This window comes from Protopterus annectens, chromosome 9.part0, assembly GCF_019279795.1.
Source record: "Protopterus annectens isolate FY-2018-M chromosome 9.part0, PAN1.0, whole genome shotgun sequence".
In the NCBI taxonomy this organism is placed as follows: domain Eukaryota; kingdom Metazoa; phylum Chordata; order Ceratodontiformes; family Protopteridae; genus Protopterus; species Protopterus annectens.
The window spans coordinates 172,894,720-172,916,550 of record NC_056743.1 but is presented as its reverse complement, the minus strand read 5'-3'; the positions used below and the strand labels follow the sequence as shown (position 1 = coordinate 172,916,550).

Sequence of the window (21,831 nt, the reverse complement as noted above, 5' to 3'; positions counted from 1 at the left end):
CATCCTCATGTCTACAAGAGCAAAGTAGGTTCTTCCAGGTTGAATTAGTGGGTCCCCATCCAATCATCAAGGTTGGGTTGGAAGTATGCAAGGGTATCACTTTGCTTAGCAGGAATGTCAATTTATTCCAGAGATTGGGTTAACTCTAGGTAAAAAAAATCTGTCCTTCCAGCATGTTTTATTTTCATGCTGGTGGAAATGTAAGGCCTTAGTTGTGGTATTTGTACAGCTGTTGATCTCATAGAGATGTAATAAATCAAAGAGACTTGGATTCCTAATGGCACAGAATGGCAGCTATACAACTTCATGTAAGAATCTGTAAGATATTAAAAATAGGGACAGGCCTTCAAGTCTCTCCTGACAGCACAGGGTCTTTAGGCCAGTAATCTTTTTTTTTAAGGAACCTCTGGGTCCTTTCTAACTCTTTGATATAACTGGATAGATATATGCTGAAATGGGTATTGTAATCTATAAATAGCCTAACATCTGGGACCTTTCTAACTGTTTAATGCAACTGAATAGATACATGCTGAAATTGGCATTGTAATCTATAAATAGTCTAACCTCTGGATTCTTTCTAACCCATTGATGTAACTGGATAGATACATGCTGAAATGGGTATTGTAATCTATAAATAGCCTAACCTCTGGGTCCTTTCTAACTGTTTGATGGAACTGGATAGATATATGCTGAAATGGGTATTGTAATCTATAAATAGCTTAACCTCTGGATCCTTTCTAACTGTTTGATATAACTGGATAGATACATGCTGAAATGGGTATTGTAATCTATAAACAGTCTAACCTCTGGGTCCTTTCTAACTGTTTGATGTAACTGGATAGATTGAAATGGGTATTGTAATCTATAAATAATTCAAGGAGAGCTGTGTAGACAGGAATGATAACTCCTTTAAATCTGGATGATGAGTTTTTACATATTATTTGTGCTAAAATAGAAGGATTTTCTAACTAGTGATGTTGTAGGATGATCAAAGGAGAGAGAGAGCATGTGTTATCAACCTAGGTACCAAGATCTATGATAACTTTGTCAGTTTGGAGTGGAGTATTGACTATATTGCAACATGAGGAGCAAATCTGTTTACCAAATGTGGCAATATTACACTTTTTTGGATTTACTTTTAATGCTTATTTCCGTAAACCACTGGTTGATCAAGGTTACTTCTTGCTTGTCAAATACACCCAGGTTGCAGTGAATGTCAAAAGTATTTAGGCATAGGTCTGGGATCTATGGTTGGGAGGTCAGAGAAGTATATGCCAAAAAGAAGCAAGCATTGTGCCTTCAAGTACTCTGCTAGTTACCCTCTTCCTTTCTGAGGCGGCACCTGTCACATTAACAGTGTGGATTGCATCTTTCAGCCTTTTTGTTATTTACAGTATCAGCATAGGGGGGTGTTGAATGCTTTCCATACATCCATATAGGCTGTCTGCATAGCATGACCACTATCTATTGCTTCTGTGACCTGCTCAAAGAAGTTTACTAAACTGAATAGATGTGATCCCCCCTTGACAACACCAAACTGCTGGGGGTCAAAGTGAATAAGTTATAATAATTTACATCGCCTTGCAGATTAGAGTAGTCAGGTTACTGGTTCTGTATTTTCTATGGTCTGTGGTAGAGCACCTTTGTAATGTAGCACCACATCAATAATTCTCCATTCTTCAGGGGTGTATCTTATGGCTAAGCTTAAGCAGGGCATGTTTGGTACTGTTTATTAGGAATCTGGGTAATTTATCTGGACCCATGGAAGTGGTATTTTTAGGAAGTCGTGGTATTTCTGGTTTTAGAGAGCACAGTTAGGGAATGTTCCTTAATGACCTTATGAATTAAGCAGATTTTGGTATTTGCTGAGTTTTAATTACTATTGTCAGAGTAGAGCTGGTATTGAATTTAGCTGCTGGTATATTAGCCATGCCTTTTGGTTAAGAGTAGGTAATGACACTTTGGATTAGCTCAGTACACTGATGGGTGTCACTTCTTAATTTCCTGATATAACTAAATAAAGATTTGTCCTTGGTTTTGGATGGTAGTTTTAGTTCATGTTTGGCTTTGATCTTCCTAATGGTAACTTTTAGTTTTTACTGTTTGTTTTAATAATTCTTATTCATACTGGTGAAAAACAAAGGGTGGTTTATTGCTAAATTTATCAATAATACTTGGTTCTAGTACAGGTGGTCAAACCACAGAATTTAGATAGGTAAGACTAGCATTCTGTTGAAGTAGCTAAGGCTGCACTGGGACCATCACTCTCAACCTTCCAAACTATGTAACACTACATCTCATAATGTGGAATAAATGGGCAAAATGTGGAACACTTAATAGCAGCTGGGAAGTTCAGAAGATGGTTAAATATGTTAGTTCATACTTATAAAAAGTTATTTTGGTGAATTGGCATAATTCAGAATCATTTACCATGGATATCACTTAAAACCTACTAACACTGAATGTGTGACAGATGCTTTCAGTTTAGGACTGTGAGGAACATGGACTTTTTAAGATTCAAAATTAGGAATGTTCCCCTTAATGAAGCACACTTGGGAGGCATGATAAGGTCTGGCGATATTCCAAGTAAATTTGGAGAGTTCATCCTATAATTTGAGTAGATAAGTATGTTTGAAATCTTTAATTTCAGATGTGTTGATTGTGGAGGTGTTTGAGATTTTAACAGAAAAGGTCACAAGTTTGTGGTTAGATTCAGCTAAGGATGACAATACTAAAGGAGTGGTACATTTGGGGGATGTGTTGGTCAGAAAAAGGTCTAGAATATTCTTCAATCTAGTTGGCAAGTTCACTATCAGTTCTGCGGTATTCCCTTTATTACTTCAAGAAATCTTTGAGCATACTGAACTTTTGAGGTATAATATTATTTTTCAGCCTTTTTACTAAGATCAGGTGTGGGTAGGTACACCAGTTAATGATAGATAATTGAAACTTCACATCATAAATTCATTTTTTATTATGGATAGTTTGGTGGGTACACTCAGGAATCTTTCGTGGTCATCTGTGGACATGGAAGGTGTCATATAACAGGGTATAAATTGATTCACTGCTTTGTTCGTGTAAACTAGAATAAAATTAGTTTGGTTTGAAGTTCTCTCTGACTGCAATTTTTCAAAGGTCTTCAGAAAGTCTGTTGCAAGGAGTTGGACAAGTTGCATTTTATCCAGTGGATATCTTTACTAATGGGGCCACATCAGAGGAGCATTTGCAGAACTTAAAGGATTTGTTAACAAGACTGGAGGATATAGGTTTACATCTTCATAAAAATAAACATTGCTTTTAGGCAATAGCACAGTACTTGGGATAGGTAATTGATGTACATGCCTTACATTCTATAGAAATTAAAGGAAAAGTCAATATGGAGGCACTATCTCCTGCGATGTTACTAAGATGAATGCATACTTGGGTCTACATAATTATTACTACCGGTTCTTATCAAATCTGTTGGTTTCATTACATCTTATGAAGACAGTACTGGCTGGAGGTTCAACTGAATAAAACAAACTGGCCAAGGTTTTTGCAGGATGAAAGTAATCAAATAAAAGCATACCTTACCAGTGGAGGATTCACCTCCCCTTCCTTTTAGTTAAGTATATATTCACTTCATTATCTCACAACCATGAAGAGAAATGAAAAGCCCCCCCAAATTGAAATCAATGCCAGCACACATAATGGAGCCACACTGGCACTAATGCTCTGTGGAGAGCTGAGATCAATGAGCTGCAAGCTGGAGAAGTGCACTTGGTGGGTTGCAGCATGTCCGACTAACACTCGACCAAGGGTAAGGAAGCCAGATCTGGCAACCTCGTTGAATCCTTTGCATCATTTATTATGCAAAAATACAACCCACACATGAGAAACAGAACACAAAATGGTTCAAGAGTAAGAAACTTTACTGCAGACAGCTGATGCATTTATTTATTATTCAGCAGGTAAATAACTGAGCCTTTCCTGTGATGTTTCAGTTTGTCATGCAGAATGATTGATGATAATGAAAAGCTTCTTCTTTTATGTCCCACATGCTGATACCTGCAGAGATAACACATTCCTAGCTGGACAATGAAGCATTATTTTTTGGAATCTAAAGATTTTATTAATATTTGAATAATCATATTTCTAATTATATATAGATATAAAAATGTTATATTTATTTATTTATTTAAAATAAACCTGCTGCACTAATTAGTTCATTAAGAGTATAGTGCTGGTAAGTGATACAGATATGATATAAGGCTGCCTGCAAGCCATATGTCATGTTAATCCTTGTACACCAAGCAAGTTACCCTGTTCAGAGAAGTCTACAGATCTTAAAATACTAATCAGGTCTTGATGTTCGGTGTCACTGACAATGTACCAGTGCATAACTGAAAAAGTAAACACTATAATACTAAAGATTGTGTAATAAGTTCATGAGTATATATTGAAAGGTTTATCAGTAATAATGGAGTCAAGACTTATGACATGCTATTTGAAAAAAATGGCCGTCAGTATCAGAGATTGGTGTGTATCAGTAGGATCTAAAGTTACAGGCCCTCCACTAGACCACTGAAAATGTTGTACTTAGCTCATACGGGCATATCCAAGATGGAAGGCTTAGACAGATCATATTAACATGGCTTGATATTGATCAGCTGTGGAAAAGGCAAAAAAGGACATGTGACAAATGACAACCAAGCAGCAAATCATCAGCTAATACACTTTAGATAGGTATCAAAAGTGAAACTATATGGGTTTGCACATCATAAATTCATCTGCATTTGATGCAATCAGTGAAAAATGACAAATTTTAATATACATGGTATTCCAGAAATTATAGTTTCGAGTCACTGAAAAATTGCATTTCAAAAGTTAGAAATGCAATTTCCATTCAGTTTCATGCTTCATTAATAGCTAAAAGAGAATATTAGCTGAAGGAAGGGATGAGGCAAATAAATGAAAGGTAAACCTATGGAAACCAAATGTCATAATTTTACAGAACTGCATTTCATGTGACAAGAGTGTTATATCTTCTGTAAAAATAGAAACGGGGAGGTAGTCGAAAAAGTTTGGACTATAAGATGAGGTTAACTCTACATTTGGAACTGCAGTTATGATAATCCTAACTTGTGGCTTAAACAGTATTTATAGATAATTGATTAACTGTGAGCAAGCATATAGATAAAAAAGAGCTAGATTTATAGAGATTGTTCCGATCTGCAGGCCCATATATTTGCTACCAGAGATGATGACATAATTGTAAATTCAGCAGCTGAGGAACATGTTCTTGCAGCAATTGTGAGTGAAGAAATATGTTATTTTACATTTTCAAATTTACTTGCTGGCACAAGCTTAGACATTTTATGTGCAAGAAACATACTCCTAATTATCAGAATAACTATGTAAAGCATGCTGATTATGCTCTGAAATTCAGAAAAAGACAAACCAGCTAAGCACCAGAATGTCATGTGACCTTAACTCAACAAATGTTAAGCACCCACTGAGAAAATTATTAAGGTTAGCTCCCAAGCTAGGTAATAAAATCTGCCTGTACTGACTAGCAAATGACTGTGGTAGAGTAAAACATTTGTTTCTGTCTGCTGTCTTTACCCTTAACATGTCCCTGACTTCCTATATAAAAAAAAAAACTTGACAGAGTTGCTAGAATAACATGATACATGTTCGCCTGCATAATATGAAGAATGCAAATGTTGAAACTCAAATGAATGCCATTATTTAGTGACTTCAAGCCTCCGTGATTTGTCTGAAAGCCATATATTTTATGAGGAACAGACCGAAAATATGAAGCAATAATCTGGATGTCGTATGAAAACCTAGGCAATTGAGAGGTATGTCGGTAAGTATAAATGTAACGGCCTGCATTACACTACCTCTCTGACAGCGATCATTAAGTGTTTTATGGCTTTGGAAGCTGGGAAAACAATTATTGATTTTTTTCCTGTAACTAGCTGTACATGAAGCAGGTAAAGCTGAATGATGGTTGTCTCACTGTCACTGATCATAACCCCTTATTATCTGTTCTCGACATGAATGTCAAGATTCACCTCTAGAGCTTCACTAGCAAGGTGAATTTCTTGGCAATGCATCCACGTCTCGAACATATAATAGCCAGGCTAAGATCGGTGAACCAGTAATAATTCCCTATATTACAAAGTAATTAAACCCTTTTTTAGCAAAACCAAAATGACTGTGCTAGTGGCAAAAACCTTTCTTTGAAGCCTGAAGGACTATGTAGGTAAGGAAATACTTTCCTTGGAAAGACTAAGAATGTATTCTGGTTCCACTGAAGGCCTGGTACTCTACCAGATATTCCTAGCACAAAAAAAATCATGCTGAAAACATAGATGGGGAGCTATTTTATTACATATTAATAATGAACAAGTAAAATATGTAAAGCTCTACATTTCCAAAATTTAGGCTATGATAAATCATATATTCGTCTGTAGTTATACAGGGAATTATTGGGACAAGAAATGAGTAGTATCTTTATTTGTATTCATGTATTACATTTGTTTGTCTTCCATCACTAGAAATTGCTACTTCAATGGTGTATGTCTTCAGATTAGACATTGGTTGTCATGCACTGTTTTTCCAGACTATATACTCAAGTTTCCAAAATCTAAACTAATGTACAGCAAATATTCTTGTACAGTTATACTGGAAGCTGTTTGGACAATAAGAGAGTAGTATCTTTATATTCAGTCATATTTCACACAATTTCATGCAGTTTTGGAAATTGCCACTTCATGGTGCATGTTTTCCGAATAAAATATTTGGCTGTTATGCAGTTCTTTTTGTAGACTATATAATCCTCATAGATCCTTCTCATCTTTCTGAAACTATTCATATTGTTATAGATCTTTTTTCAGGGCAGTCATTGTGAAAATCACTGCATGTGAGTTCTTGTCCCACCCTTCATGCTTCTCTTGTGTGGCCCCTTTAGCAAAGGAAGTGGCTTTTTTTCTGTCTCTATATTTAATAAAAATGGCTCACACAAGCATAGACTAATATAGATCTTTGCACGCTCTTCCTTATTAGCAATGTTTGTACATGCACTCTCTAGTTTTAGCACTTTAAAGAATGGCCATAGCCCACCTATTCGGACCAAATTTAAATTGAAGAATGAGGAGAAAGTCTTTCTAGTGGTTTATCGTTTTATTTTTGTTTACCTTCACTATTTTGTGATTCTTGATAATGCTATGACAAAATCAGTCAACAAGTCCAAATGTGAGAGACAATTGCACAAAAATTTGACTCTAATTTTTCAATTTGAAACCTGAGCATGAAGTTGAAAGTTACCAACATTGTAAGAATTTTACAGTTGACTATTTAAATCAGAAGGCAAGAAGGTTTGCTATAATTGCTAATAAATAAAGAAACTACAGACCTTTAATTAAAAATGCAAAAATAAATTCAAAGGTCTTCCAGAAAGGGTTGCTTTTTCAACAGAGGGCAAAGACCATTAAAAAACTGCTTTACCCATGGGTCCTACTACTTCTTGTTCAGCTGTGGGATCTCCCAAGGCTGGCACTTCTTTTCAACCAACTCCCACTGACGATGAAGAGAACTAAGCTTCTAAAATGGGCAGGAAGTCCACACTGACTGAGGTTCCAAATGCAATGTGCAAGCTTGTTCCTACTTCATTACCAATGTTATTTCATTGGATGTTCCTGAAATAATATTAGGAGTACTGGAACCTGAGTCACAGATGGAGAAGCACAAGGGTCACAGCCCAGACAGCTCTCCTTCATACTAGAAAAGGAGCCTATAGGAAGCTAGTAGAGGAGATTGTCACTGCTTCAACTTTAAGGACTCAGGAACCACTTTAAGGGCCAGCCATGGTCTGATGAAGGCTATAGATTAGGTTACATCAGCCATAATCTAATTCAGTACTTTCCAATGTATTTTACAAAGCAAAAAAAAAAGAAAGTAAGTTCTTCTCCCCTTTCTTCAGGGGAAGAAGAAGAAGGAGGACATGCTTTTTAATCAAAGTTTCCCCTTTCAAAATATTGTATCTGTCTATCTGACCATGATCATACATCTTCCCGGTCATCAGGATTTTCTCCTCAGGATGTTAAATTTTACGAGGCGGTTAATAGTCTAAAAATAAGTATGACTGGCCTGTTTTTGAAATTACATCTCCTAAAATATTATTGACATAGATGTTAAAAGTCATACAATCTTTGGGAAGAATTTCTTCTCTTTTTTAATATCCATGATTTATGGAAGAAAACTTCAAAAAATCCTTATATTCTAGAACCTGCACATAGATTTGCTGACACTTTCTATACATTTGACTGTAATGTGATCTGGAAATCTGTCCTTGCCCTGCTGTAGTGCAATCTCAGAGTTTGTATATATAATAATCAGGTGGTGTGATGGACCAGTATTAATGGATTCTTCTCAGATGGGGGACTGCTCCCCCAACACCCCCCACTAATTATATACACTAACTCCAAGAGTACTCTACAGTAGGGGTAATAGCAGATTTTCTTATCCCTAGTATAAGGGTAAGTGCGTACTACTTTCCATTGTGTGTATGTTGGCCAACTATGCATATTCAATGCTTTTCTTTATGATGATGTCAATGTTCAATAAAAAGGAGTTTCGATGGATAGTGTTTGATGATTAGCCATTTGATGGAAAGTTCATTTGATGGGTAAACAAAGACCCATTCTAAGGCTGTCCCTGAAAATTGGCACTTGAACCTCGTAAAGTCGTTTGGTTAGCAAATCAATAGAAACAAGGTGCACTGAAATTCAGATTAACCTTCATTAGTTCAAGGATTGTAATTATTTGATGGTTACATTATTTTTCTTACTTTATTATTTAAAGGACTGGACAGAAACTGCTTGTCCTGTTGCATTTCTCATAGGTGTGTATTGTCTGCACTGCAATTGTTCTCTCTGGCTGCATTATCCATAGTGATTACATGCCTTCTTTGCAAAGTATGAAATATTCATTTTATATAATGTGATATAGTCGAATATTACTCAGCAAGCTGCATTTGGGATAGTTTTGCAATTTCCTTCAAAATTAACAAAAATGTATTGCCTTATATCTGCCTTACCAGACATACATCTGTTTATAATGAAAGTATTAATTGGTCAGTGTCTTTCAGGGCTTTGCAAAATAAATTTGCTTTGTACAGGTTTGCCTTATATTTAGCACACACTGAACTTTGTCTTTCCATTTCTTCTGCCAACAATAGTAATGTGATTTTTTCCTTTCAGTCAGTTGACTGAATATTTGTCATCACATAACATTTAGGAAATGCTTAACCATCTTCCTGTTACAAAGATTCAGCAGCTATAGATTACCACATGTTGTGCTTTCTGTGATACAGATTTAACAGCCCTGTTACCCTCTTACTTCTTCATGAAAAGCTATGAAATGAACCATTTGTATGTCACTGTTAAAATACTATACTGACTGAGCATGTGTATGTCATTTTAGAATCCCCTACTAACTACTTACTATCTTTCAGACAGCGGTTTGGAAAGAGTTTTTGTAGCTTCTGTTCTTGCTAAGCTTTATTTTGTCTGCTGAAATCTATCTTCCTCATCTTCCTAGCCCCAGAATAAAGGGATACTGTTTGGGATTTTACCCAAATGGAATGATTTAGTGTTACAGTGACTGTTCTTAAAAAGATAGCATAGCTGTTATTAAGCATACTTATCATAATATTTGATCTTTCAGATAAATACGTTTACTGCAAAAGAAACATGATTCATCCACTTCCCTCATAGATGGAGGAAAGTTTTACAGCAAAGTATTTGTTCTTATAAAAATATTTAAAAAAGAACATTGTAAAGAGCAAAAACATTACATTAACAACAAAGATCACTATGGTTTTCCCGGTGGTACCATGGCTGTGAGAACTGCTCTATGAGTAAGACTGCACCAGGAAATCAATGCTTTTCAACTGCTGTGTTGAAGACTTTCAAGGGCTGCATGGGTTGTTAGAAGATCCAGTCAATCAATACTTAAAGAAATAAGGCCATCCTGCTCACTTGAAAGCCTGATAGTAAAAGTAAAACTCAAATATTTTGTCCACATAATGCAAGCCAGGATTCAGATGACACTAATGCTGGGAAAGATCAAAGACAAAAGAAGGAGGTGGCAGAAGCTAAAATGAACAAATAGTATTATTTAACCAATGAATATGAATTTGCAAGAATTTGAAGTAGCAGTTCTTGACAGACAGACATGGTATGCTAAAGTTATTTTGTTCCCACTAAGCAACAGTATAAACAAAATAAAAGAAGTGACACAAAAACTTCTTTTTTTGTTTTTTTTTTTTTTTTTATTTAGTACAGACATCTTTAGAGTATAACAAGACAGTTGAAATGTATCTTCTGTACCAAAGGAATGCATTCCAGAGGATATTTTGATATTCATTATAACAGTTATTGCAACATAAGATGAAAAATTGACATTCTTCCTTTAAAACATTGTAGGTCACAGTGCATGTTTTATGTTACAGCTTCTGTTTCCTCAATTGCATTGGTTACCTCAATAAGCTATTGAAATAGCTTAGGACTTAATGGTATAATAATTTCCAGCTGGCTGCCTCTGTTATGTAAAGCTTTATATTTGTATTTTCAATACTGATGAATACTCCTTCATATTTCTAGAATATGCAAATATAAAATGTATATTAGTAAACCTTAGGCAAATGACTTTTCAACCAGGATTCTGTGGAACCTTAGGGTACATCCAACATCTGACACCAGTTACTCCACAATGTTCTCCTGATGTTAAAAATTAGAACAGCTTCTGTCAGTTAAAGAACTGCATCTGTGTCCATCCATAATTCATCTGTGAAATAAAGAGCAAAAACCATCATTCTCAAGTTTTACAGTAAAAGAAGAATGGGTACAGTGATTTCATAGCTCAGATTCATTATTTTCATAAATAAAAAGCAAATTAGTATTTTAATTCACTTTAATGAAATGTAATTACACTATCACTATGTCCTGTTATTATTTATATGAATGTAATCAAGTGGTACTAATAGGAGCTACCTGCGTACCTATTGTTATATAATATATAAATATGGAATTATTATAAAATTATTATATGATAAAAGATCTTAAATGTGTACAAAGCACACTCTGATTGGGTTATCCAATCAGTATGCAGACAGCATACCAATTGGACAAGCAAATCAGCCTGCTTAGTGTAAGTCAGCAATACTCACAGAAAAAAGTTGGTAGTGGTGACATAGGGATATTTAATTTTTGGCATGGCTACTGAACTCACAGGGATCACAAATATTGTTTATCTCTGCACAAAACAGAAACACAATGTTAAAAATAAATAAATCAATAGATAAACTACATAATAAACTAAGTATGATACTAAGAGTGCTAGCTATCAAAGTCCAGGCCTCAAGCAAAGCACTCTGAAGACATACTCATCTCATAGTTTTAAAAAATGATGGGTCTGGATGGCAGGAATGGAAGCACCTCCAAGAATATGCACTCTAATGCTACTTTAAAAAAAGTGACAGAAATAGCTACAATAGGTATGTCCTGTGCATGCATCAGCACATAAGTACTGAGCAAGTGTAGTATAGCCTTCAGACATCTCCTAAAAGGAAGATGCCACTGAGGAACATTACAGTCTCTTTATGCAATGACATTGTTTAAAAAGGTAAACAATTTATTTTTTAAATATCATTATATAATGGCAATAATCCACTTTTGAGTGTGTGTAACACAGGGTTTACCATGGTCAGCTTTGTTTAATCACTTGGGCTTTGCCCTCATGATCAACCCATGTCAACCATGGTGAAATTTTGTATTACCTACACCTAGTCATGGATTATTTTTAAATAAAATTACACGTTCATGGTAGGTGGCATGTGTAGAGCTCCTTGAATAGTGCTGATGGCATGTAAAAAAAATTGCCTTAGGCAGATGCATGCATCTTATGTACTAGATTTATAAGGCACACTCCATTCACTATGCAATTCTAGGATGGCTAAGAATGAGAATGTCAACTACTACCTGAGACAGCGTAACTCCTGAAGTTTTCCTTGTTTAATGCTTCTTCTTTGACTGCATGTTCACAGCAATAGGGAAAATCTACAACACTCTCTAAGGACATATCTACAGCTTATCTGTTTGGAAATACTTTGTACATGTATATACACACACACACACACACACACACACGCGCACACACACACACACACACACACACACACACACACACACACACATGCATACACAACAAATACACACATTTTTCTGAAGCCCAGAGACATACATATTTACTTTTTAAAACACATACTAATTAATGAACAGTCCAAGTGTGTATGAACACTAAAAGCTCAGGACAGCGGCAGAAAACATATTATTCCCAAACACAAGATGAGCGCTTTAACATTTAAAACTTCATCAGATCTGATGAAATTTTAAATGCTTTGAAATGAAAGCTCTCATCTTGTGTTGTGGAATAAAAAGTGTTCAACAGCTATCCTGAGATTTTAGTGTTTTTTTCTGTGAATTCTTAGTTTTATCAGTGTTTGTTGGAGTTGTTCAAGTGTGTATGAAAATGGTAATCTTAAAATGATTAAGTTAAAGCTGTTCACTATTATGTACAGCGGTATGCCATATGATTGTGGTTTTCAGATGTATTACAACACTCATTTATATAGTTATCATTATATTAAGTTATTTAATCGGTATGGTTGTCGCCTTTAGGTTTCCAATAGTTACTTTAAGAAGTGGATTTGATTAGAAAACTTAAGCACATGCCTTTTTGGAGACTAGCTATATAGCAGGTGTTGTATGATTATTATCAGATGAAAGTGCTAAACCAGTTAATCAATTTTTGAATTAATGAAATTTTTATTTGTCAGTATTTGGTTGCTTTTAGTTTTTGGTTTATTTCAAGTTGCATCCTTTGGATTTGTATGCTCTGTTAATGGTTTGATAATGGTTATTTTTTAGCTGTATGTATGTGTGGGCATGTGTGTGTGTATGTGTACATATGTGTGTGTGTGTGTTTGTGTGCGTGTATATATATATATATATATATATATATATATATATATATATATATATATATATATACATACCACTCTCTGGAATATCCCCCTTGTTTTATCCCTGGAATAATAATTGTCTTTTATCAGGGGTTAGCTGCAAAGTGGTTTGCCACTGTTCCATGGATACTGTAATGTGATCTATCAGTGCAGGGTGTATCCTATGCATTTGTAAGAACTCTTTTATCCATGAATGTGGGATGCTGTTAAATGCCTTTTTGTAGTCTATGCATGTCATACTTAGATTCTTCCCCTTTTTACAGTTCTCCATTATGACTTTATTTGAGAGCAAATGATCCTTTGTTCCCTATGACTTTCATTTGTTAAGCTTTTGTTCTATTGTCATGCTTGAGTTTTCTTCTAAATGAGTTGGCATCAATTCAAATGTATAGTTTATACATCATTGGAAGGCAAGTTATTGGTCTGTAGTTTTTAGGATAGCTTGCAAGTTCAATCTTAAGGAGGAGTATCATTTTTTTTTCCTGTTGTTAACCAGGTTGGCATCTGTTTGAGGTTTGCAAATAAATAATTCTTACTCAGGGTTAAATCTTCATGTAAAGATGTTAATATTTTTAGCCAGAAGTTAGGTATTGCATTTGAGGCTGGGGGGTTCCATTTAGAAGCTTTTCTTAATTATGTTTAATTTCTCTGGCCATTACTTTATCCCATTTCATATCCTGTACATTTGAATTTCTTATTCTTTCTTTTATTTCTTCTATCCATTCAGCATATTTATTATGTTCTACAGTAACTTCATATATATTTCTCTAAAGTGCGTCTATTTCTTCCTTTTTTGGTGATGTTTCTATTCCTTTTGCCTTATTTCCCAGTTCTCTATAAAACATGTTTTGGTCATCAATAAATTGCTTATTTTGTTTTTTTCATTTATATTTATCTGCCCATCTTCTAAGTTTTTCTGCCTGTGCTGACATCTTTAGTTTATTATTTGCACTAGCATACAATAGATCCTGTTCTGTTTTGATACTGTGCATATTTTTGTTGATCTGTTCCTTCTTCCATACTCTTTGAACAGCAACACTTCTAGACTTAATTGCTTTAAAGTCTTTTCTATTCAATACTTCCATGATGGCATTTGACTTCTCCCCTTCCTTTCCCTTACTGCCCTGTGTTTTTGTGGTAGGACTTTATCTGTTATTAATTTAGCTGCACAGTAATGTATCCTATTTACTTCTGTTATATCACATAAATTTCTATGAACAATCTTGATTACTGTGTTCCATTGTTTAATCAAACTTCTAACATTTTGGGTCTTATTACCTCTGTAATCTATTTCTTTCAATGATCTTAATTTGTTTATCTGTCTCTAATAAATCAAGCAACTCTTCCCTTAGATCATTTTCTTTGAAACTAACGGCACATTCTTTGTTCTTCATTTCCTGCGTGAATTCTACAGAAAGTTCCAGAACAATTTCCTGTGACATATTCTCTTCAGCTTCATCCTTCACCATCAGTTACTCTTTCATATCGGAACACATTGGTATATCGCTCCACAATATTGACTGTGTCAGAATTCATTGCCATGCAACTCCAACTTATCCTTTATACTGGTTTACTACTAAAGGCTCCAAAGTATCTTCATATGGCAACTGATCAGATGCTTCCCGGTCCAGTGGTTTCACTTTAATTTGAGGACTGTTGTTTTATCATGCTTTAATGTTATCAGAGTTAGATAATCTATACTAAGGCATTCATTTTGCAGGTAATCCATAACTTTAGTTTCCATTTCTTTAACTTCTCCATTATTAATCTTCTTTTTACTTCCCCTTTCTTTTCTTATTTTGTATTCTCAAATTTTCCATATCTGGATGCCTTTGCCTGTATTTTTCTTCAAATATATTTGGTGCTGTTTTTTTTTTTTTATTGATTAGTTTTTCTTTATCCTTTGCATAAATATTGCACCAAATTAAATAACTTTTTCTTTCCCATGTCCATATTTCTTCTTCAGATGACTCCCACTCCTCTTGTTTTGCCTTACTTGGGGGATTTATTTTTCCATCATGCTGTGACATAACCTGTGTTAGACATTCTACACAAAATTCTTCACTTCACAGGTGTTCCATAACTTCAGCTTTATTTATTTTTTTTTATTTCTGCTTTACTAATCTTCTGTTCTACATTCCCCCTTTGTGATATTATTTTTTGAATTATAAAAGTTTTGATATTTGGGTTCCTTTGCCTGTATTTATCATCGAGTACCTATGGAGCTGATTTTTTTGTATTGATTAATTTGGCTTTCCCCTTTGCTAAATATTGTACCATATCAGAGCTCTCTTTCTTTCCCATTTCTTTTTTATTCCTTTCAAAAAATCTCTAGATTTTGTTCTTTATGTTTTTGCACTTCCTCTGTTACTCCTTCATCTAAATGGGCCAAGGTTTCTTGGTCCATATAATGTTTTTCATGAATCTGTTGTACTAATGATCACAAATTAGCATTTGAAGCTTTTGACAGTTTTTCTTGTGCAAGTATTCTTCTTCTTTCCTCTAATGTCTCTCTTAATCTTTTTGCATATCTTCTGTCTGGAAATTCTTTGCTTTTTGCAAAATGGCAACAATAAATAATTTCTTTTTTATCTTCAGTAGTCCACTTGATCATCTTCATGACTCTTTTTTGGCCTATCAGTTTTTTTTGTTTGTTTTTTGTGGACTACTACTTCATTCTACAAGGGGGGGGGCATCCTCTCCCAGAGCCTGGCTTAACCCCACTGTAGAGAAGTTTCTATGTCTTGAGGATTCTACTTTGTCATTTTTCCAGTCCTGGCACCACTGTGCATACAAGGATTTGGGCACTCTTTTATCCAGGGACTTGTGCACCCAACTGTCTTTTTTATTTTTTAACCTACTTCTGTCAGTGATATATGGAAAATAAAATATAGACTATATATCAGTATCATCTTCATGATTTTGTAAAAACATGGTCCAGGTGGTGAAGTTGCTCACCAAGATGTGAGGATGAATTAAATTCTAGCACTACTACTCTCCTTTGCTTTGCTGATTTTATCATCTCTCCATTTATTGCCTCTTTAATTTCTCCAAGACTTTTGGGTTTCTAATACCATGATGGGAATGGATCCTATTCCTAAGCCAAAGTACAATTAAAGTCCATGAAATTAGCATTGTTTCAATCTTTGATGTTAGCCAAAAGTGCTCTTTGCAGGATGTGCAATGTGCCCAGAACTGACTCCTTCTTCAATTCATACAGACTAATATGATTTGGTAACATATCTAAATATGACTGTCAATTCTTTTTTATGAGACCCATTGCTCTTATTACTTTTGGAACTGTCTGGGTATCTTTCTTCCACATTACCCTAGCTTCTGCCTGCAGATCTTGGTATTTTAAGACTTTGTGTCTCTTTTTACATAAGACACTGTAGTCACTGGATGTAGCAGTTACAATGATCAGTGCTACTTTTGCCTTATTTTCATGGACTACAGTATCTGGTTTTCTCACATCTATTTTTTGAACATTGGTAATGTGATTCCATAAACTTCATCATTTTCTGTAATGTTTTGTGGCTCATGTTTCCAATGTTTTTCAGCTACTTTAATATTATGATGTTTACACAATCTCAAATGCAACAGTCTTGCCACATTATTGTGACTTTCAATGTATAGTCTTTCTGCCAGTAAGTGTCACACCCAGCAACAAGATGCATGACTATTTCCTATACTGTTTTACAAATTTTTATTTTTATTTTATTTTATTTTACATTTGTTGACTGCATTGATCATTGCCTCCAGTGTAAAATAGCTAATGCGTTATTATACTGTAGTTGTCCATACACATTCGTGGTGCTTATTTATTTGATATTTCTGAATTAACATTTAAACATAGTTTTACCATTTTTTCATAATAAACTAATATAACTATCACCATCCTTTTATCTCAGTTGTGTTAAGGCTGTTTTTTAAAATTTCTGACCTGCACTGCTATCATTACAACACTGGCATATAATGTACAGTGTTGTATGTCTGTAGACAGTATATGCTGACACTGGGTCTAGTCACAATGCCCCCAAAAAAGCTTCTGATTAGTCTAATGAGTCAATACAAGTACATAGAGATAACTGCATGCATACATAATACCGATGAACTTTTCCTAACCTACAGATTTTTCACCTCAGGATTAAATGGTGGTGATTTTCCATAGGGAACATTCATAATTCAACACACAAACTGATGCTTCAAAAGCAATAAATTAATAATGTAAAACAATTAAATACATGTTTTTATGTATGTAGCATTCAAAAAAGCAAATAGCTCTCTCCTATACACACACAACATACCTTTCAATGGTCTAACTTTTCTTAGAATGTCCAGATTTTTGCCTCATATTTTCAGTGTGCTCCTGATAAAATTTGTATTTTTCTGGAAAATCACTGAGAATTGAAGTCACTAAAATAATGGCCTGCATTTAAGTTTCACACTTCATATCTTCAGAAAATGCATGCTAACACAAATCCTGTTATTCTAGCAACTTTTTAAGTTTATAAAAATCTGTCACTATTTTTGAGCTATTGCCCCCCCCCCCCATTATTTCATGATTTGTAGAGATTTCTTGCTCTAAGAGTTTGCAAGATATCACACACACACACACACACACACACACACACACACTCACGCATGCACACACATACACACTTGCGCACCTGCAAACACATGCACACAGGCAGACAGACACACACACACACACACACACACACACACACACACACACACACACACACACACACACACACACACACACACACACACACACATGCACACACATATGCACATGTTCAAACATGCACAAAGAAATGTGCAGATATATGGACACACAAAATAGATATCTCAGAAACAAAGAATAAATACGGTATTGCTTTAATAATTAAATTCATGTTCTACCTGTGCAAACTTCTAAACAGCAAATACTTCCATGCAAACATACTTACAAATGGATACTTCAGCAGCATTGACTGCATATAGTATAGTATTAAATTAATAAGGTATTACATGTTTTGACCTGTTACCAAATGGCTCTTTCATGGCAATGTCTTTCCTGATGCCTTCTTAAAATTATCTGCCTCTGTGATACCAGTATATAGTTAACTCCAGACCTCTTGACTGGTCTGTAGAATTTTCAGCCCTTCTGTATCTCCAACATCACTGGTGATGCTGCTAGGGAACTATTACTAATTGTTAACTCTGTAATTACTTTGCATTTCAAAAACTGTGCTTAGCTGAAAACCATTAATTCTGAATAGCAAAGGCTGTGGCAGTACATTTCTTTCTTTCAAAACCACTCCTTTGGAAATACAGCCACACTTAAAAGGCTATAAAAGCTTTCTGAAAACATACATTCTTTATTATAACTTTTCTTGGTACAGGTATTCCCAAATGGAATAAATGTTCCAAAGAAAAAAGTGAAAAACTAAGTAAAGGTGAAAAATGATGCCTACTTAACAAATACATTTGTAGAGCCCTGTGGGACATAATCACATATCTTTGAATGTTTCCTGCTTTCCTTTTGTCTGATATTCTATTTAGAACACCTGTTCAGTTATGTCAGTATGTAGTTTCTGACCTCAGCATTAAATGATGATGTGGTTGCAATGCACACCCCCTTAACTGTAGGTTTGACTACCAGATGGTGCCTTTTCTTATGGATGAGGAAGAATAATAAATTTAAATGTCTGTTATGTCAAAATGTTAATCTTCTGCTGCAGATTTTGTTCTCTATCTGTGATGCAACTTTTTTTGGTTGACATTTTTATTTTTCCATGGATCTAAATGCCACCCCCCATGGAGGTATATAATGATAACCATTTTCTATATTGTAGGAACATATCTTCAGGCTATGCTTAATTTGAGCAGTTTAGCAGGGGTTCAGAGACAGGACATGCTTGGTTACATTGATTAAGCAACTACATATATTGCCAGGACCCACAGAAGTGGCATTTTTAACTTTATCATAGACAATCATCCTACAAAAAGATTCCTCAGCAACAACTAAAACAACTGCAATGGAATTCAGTGGAACACCTATTGCAAAAAGTCAGCACCACAATGTTAGAAAGACCAGCAATAAACTTTACTTAGCACTTTTTAGTTCTTAGAATGAAAAGGACTTCTTCAAAGTAGTAAATGTAATATTATCAACTGACCTAAATGAGCCAATAAGACACAGTCACAAATAAAATGTACCACATAATAGTTTAAATACATCCGGGAAAATTTTTCAACTATAAAAAATAAAAAATATAACATATGTAACATACCTATGATTATTTACATTTTTGTAAGCCAAGAGCTTTGTCGGCTTGCAGCCTCAACTACCATAAAGCTTCTTTTTGTTCAGCTTTATTTTTATACTCATCACGCCATTATTAAGTTTGAATGTTTGTTATTCTGAAGAAATCCTCAGCAGCCCCAAAAACATTCCACCAAGACAATACCCAACACATCATGTACAGCAACACTCTTTGGAGCCTTAACTACAAAGCCCATAATGCAAGCCAACACACTACCCAATATGTTAATCATAGGAGACTCCATTGGGAAACATACAGCTGTCCCATTCACCAGGCTGAAAAAGGAGAAAATGACAGTCAGTTGTCTATCAGGGACAGGATCCAAAAAATAACCCACATACTCAAGTCATTAGACCACAAGTACCAGTATAACTCAGTCGTAGTCCATGTGGGTGTGAATGACTATGACGTACATCCCTGGACTATATGAAGAGAGACATCTTGGACTACATGTTCCAGGCTGGTATGTGCCTAGCATTGAGCTACATTCTACATTCATTAGGGATGATACCACATACATGTTCCAAGCTTGTATGTACCTAGCATTGAACTACATTATACATTCACTAATGATGATACCACATACATATTCCAGGCTGGTATGTGCCTAGCATTGAGCTACATTCTACATTCACTAGGGATGATACCACATACATGTTCCAGGCTGGTATGTACCTAGCATTGAGCTACATTCTGCTTTCACTAAGGATGATACCACATACATGTTCCAGGCTGGTATGTGCCTAGCATTCAGATACATTCTATATTCACTAGGGATGATACCACATACATGTTCCAAGCTTGTATGTGCCTAGCATTGAGCTACAGTATACATTCACTAAGGATGATACCACATACATGTTCCAGGCTGCTATGTGCCTAGCATTGAGCTACATTCTACATTCACTTTGACTGATAATACATACATGTTCCAGGATGGTATGTGCCCAGCATTGAGCTACATTCTACATTCACTAAGGATGCTACCACATACATGTTCAAGGGTGGTATGTGCCTAGCATCAAGCTACATTGTACATTCACTAGGGATGATACCACATACATGTTCCAGGCTGGTATGTGCCTAGCATTGAGCTACAGTCTACATTCACTAAAGATAATACCACAATATGAACAAAACACTGCTGGCTGACAAATTCAGCTCCAATTTTACCCTCCTGTCTTCAGTGGCAGCCTCCAGGAAATACCATCAGACAAAACCCCTCCAACTGTCACTAGGGAACAGGTCCCAGATGCACTCTCAAAGGCCAAAAACACTGCATCAGTGGGGCCCAATAATATCCCAGGATGACTCATAAATAGACTGAAAATGAGCTATTGGAATTGTTGGATGTACTGTGCAGCCATAGCCCCCAAAAATATTCTGTGGCATGCAACTGAATCTACAGACTCATAAGTCTGACTTGTCTCATATGCAAAGCCATGGAAAAATTATTATGAAAATGATGAATAAGGGCATAGAAAGTCATCAAATACTGGATCCAACCCATTTCTCATTTGTCAAGGGCAGATCATGCCTACTCAGTTATGTTTCATCAAGGCAGATCATACCTACTCAGCCAGTTGGACTTCTTTGAGAAGGTAACCAAGACCATGGATAAGGGCAAAATGGTACATACTGCCTGCCTTGATCTGGCTAAGGCATTTGATACAATACTCCACTCGGCCATTGTATACAAAATGGATATAGGCATAAACCCTTATGTTTGCACTGGATAGCCAGCTGGCCCTCAGATAGGACCTAGCAAGTTACAATAGGGGAGACCACTTTCACAAACAAGCCAGTCACTAGTGGAGTCCCTCAGTGTTCTGTGCTGGCTCTGCTCCTTTTTGGCATTTATTTCTTGGAAGTCAGGGCCAGTGTCAAGTGTCTCTATTTAACCAAGTTTGCAGACAACTGCAAACTTGGAGAAGTTATCAAATCCCCCTAAGATACTAACATCCTACAGGTTAGACTACACCATGAAAATGACTAGTGCCAAAGCCATAGCTTAAATCTCAGTGCCAAGAAATACATAACAGTACCCTTTGTGAAGTCATCTATTCTAGGACATTACATCATCAATGATACTCCCCTGAGAGCAGAACCAGTAATCAGGGATTTGGGTATGTATGTAAATAGTAACCTGCCTTTTGACCAACATACGTCTAAGGTAATAAGGAAATTATTCTGTTTTGCTCAATGTATAAGCAACAGCATAGCATCTAGGTCCAAGGAAGTTATCATTCCATTGTATTCACCCTTCAGCAGACCCATCATTTAGTACAACACCCACTTCGGTATGTACCGCACCAGATACATGCAACAACTAGAACAGCCACAGAGGCTCTTAATAAAAAGAATACAGGAATGTAAATAGCATGTCCTATGCAGATCACCTCAAAGCCTTATCTCTATACTCTGTTTCCTCAAGACTGTTGAGAG

The 21,831-nt window shown here is 35.5% G+C and overlaps 1 long non-coding RNA gene across 2 annotated transcripts in view; it reads right to left on the bottom strand.

Annotated features, from left to right (window-relative positions):
- Window positions 1–10,481: 10,481 nt before the first annotated feature.
- The window catches only part of LOC122810863, a 109,015-nt gene continuing 97,665 nt past the window's right edge, over window positions 10,482–21,831 (bottom strand). The window contains exon 3 of one of the 2 annotated variants that reach the window (XR_006366129.1): window positions 10,482–10,836. This is a non-coding gene — a long non-coding RNA (uncharacterized LOC122810863). Of the gene's footprint in view, window positions 10,837–11,231; window positions 11,305–21,831 lie in introns of those variants that run through there. The other variant, XR_006366128.1, reaches the window with a different exon arrangement.